At 47.9% G+C, this 2,414-nt stretch overlaps 1 pseudogene; it reads right to left on the reverse strand.

Moving 5' to 3' along the window:
- Window positions 1–2,041: 2,041 nt before the first annotated feature.
- LOC124620543 lies at window positions 2,042–2,159 on the reverse strand (annotated as a pseudogene).
- Window positions 2,160–2,414: the final 255 nt, after the last annotated feature.

Genomic DNA, 2,414 nt, shown 5'->3' on the forward strand with positions numbered 1-2,414 from the left:
ACGGTGATGATTTTTTAAGCCAAATTGTTACAGGATGAAATATGGGTGGCCTACGTCACACCAGAATCAAAGCAACAGTCCATGGAAGTTGAGCAAGGGCATCGTTTTTCTGCAAGACAATGCCCGTCTGCATGTGGCGAGTCAGACCAAAGATCTCATCACATCTTTTCGATGGGAAACTCTAGATCATCCTCCGTACAGCCCCGATCTTGCGCCCAGTGACTACCATCTGTTCCTGCACTTGAAGAAACACCTGGGCGGTCAGCGTCTTCAAGACGATGACGAAGTCAAAACAGGGGTGATGCAGTGGTTAACAAGTCAGGCGGCAGACTTCTATCAAGAGGGTGTTCAAAAACTGGTACAACATTATGACAAGTGCCTCAGTATTGACGGAAATTATGTAGAAAAGTAGATTAAGGTACAGACTTTCGTGTAAAAATAAAATTATTGAGATATCTTAGCACGTCTTTTTTTAATTTCAAAACGGTACTTATTTAAAAAACACACCTCGTATCTGCACTCTTAGATATTCAAAAGTGTGTGCAAGATGGGTCCCGCAGTGTCTAACGGTGGATCACAAATCGCACAAAAAAACTTTTGTCTTGATTTTTGCAATGTTTTGTAGCCGAGGGGGGAGGCCTTCTTGTCCCGGATTGTGACAGGTGATGAGACGTGGACTCACCATTTTGAGCCCTAAACGACAGTCCCCTCAGAAGGAAAAATTCAAAACGACTGCTTCCGCAGGTAAGGTCATGATCACAGTGTTCTGGGACTGGGAAGATGTGATTCCCATTCATGTGAAGCCATGAGGCGGTACCATTAATTCAGAAGCATATGTCAACACATTAACAAAACTCAGGATGCGCTTCCGGCGACTTCGGCTCCACAGCAACCCAGGAGATGTTTTGCTGCAATATGATAACGCTCGTCCCCACACAGGTCTGAGGAGTCGGCCGCTGTGGCCGTGCGGTTCTAGGCTCTTCAGTCCGGAACCGCGCTGCTGCTACGCTCGCAGGTTAGAATCCTGCCTCGGGGATGGAAGTGTGTGATGTCCTTAGGTTACTTAGGTTTAAGTAGTTCTAATTCCAGGGGACTGATGACCTCAGATGTTAAGTCCCATAGTGCTCAGAGACATTTGAACAAGTCTGAGGACTGCTGAACGCAACGCAAAACAGGGTTGGACAGTGTTACGCCATCCACCCTACAGCCCTGACGTGGCCCCTTCGGACTTCCACTTGTTTGGACCATTAAAGGATGTCATTTGTGGAAGACATTTTGAGGACAATGACAAGGTGGTTCATACAGTGAAGCACTGGTTCCGCCACGAGGACAAGGTTTGGTACCGACAGGGCATACACGCCCTTGTTTCGCGCTCGAGGAAGGCCATAGCACGGGATGGAGATTTAGTGCTAAAATGGGTGTGTAGATAAAACATCATTCTTTTATGTGTGGAATTCTTATTATTATCAATAAAGAATTAAAGAAGAAAAAAATGCGGTGCTATACTTTCTGGGCAACAGTCGTATAAACCGTCATGCAATTCCATGCTTCTGGAGCTCCCTTCGTGTTTGTTTTGGAGCTGACAGGGTTTGTGGTTGTTGCTAATTTAGAGCGATATTCAGTTCTGCTGTGACTTTTTCACCTGACGTCCTCTTATATTTTGTCACAATGCTCTTTAATGGACGTACGTCACGATCACTCAACGCACACTTTCGTCCGCATTGTGACTTAGCAGATGATGTATTTGCGCTTTTCCTGAATGCCTCTTGAAACACCAAATACTTCGGCTACCTCGCTGTACGAGCACCAACAATTTACTGAACTGAACTGAACTCCTCCCGAACAAGCCGTGAAGGCTCAACAGTACCGACCGGCCGCCATGTCATGCTCAGCCCATAGGCGTCACTGGATGCGGGTACGGAGGGACATGTGGTCAGCACACCGCTCTCCCGGCCGTATGTAAAGTTTCCGAGACCGGAGCTGCCACTTCTCAATCAAGTAGCTTCTCAGTTTGCCTCACAAGGGCTGAGTGCACCCCGCATGCCAACAGCGCTCGGCAGACCGCATGGTCACCCATCCAAGTTCTAGCCCAGCCCGACAGCGCTTAGCTTTGGTGATCTGACGGGTACCGGTGTTACCACTGCGGCAAGGCCGTGGGCACGAACAATTTACCCACTTTCGAGTTCACTCAGCTCCGACATAATGCACTCAGAACTGTACAGAACACAGACATAACGCAGTCGCAAGCAAGCAAAATTTTGCTCTGACCACGACTGACAATAGCGACGTATTAAGGACGTTGGACAGGTGATCTTCGTGGTCAGACACGACAATGCAACCTGCAGGCTCGGCTAGCTTCTACCTTTACGTTCAAGCACGCATTCCTCGTGGTGAGCCCATATTTTTGCCCAACC

This window comes from Schistocerca americana, chromosome 6, assembly GCF_021461395.2.
Source record: "Schistocerca americana isolate TAMUIC-IGC-003095 chromosome 6, iqSchAmer2.1, whole genome shotgun sequence".
NCBI lineage: Eukaryota > Metazoa > Arthropoda > Insecta > Orthoptera > Acrididae > Schistocerca > Schistocerca americana.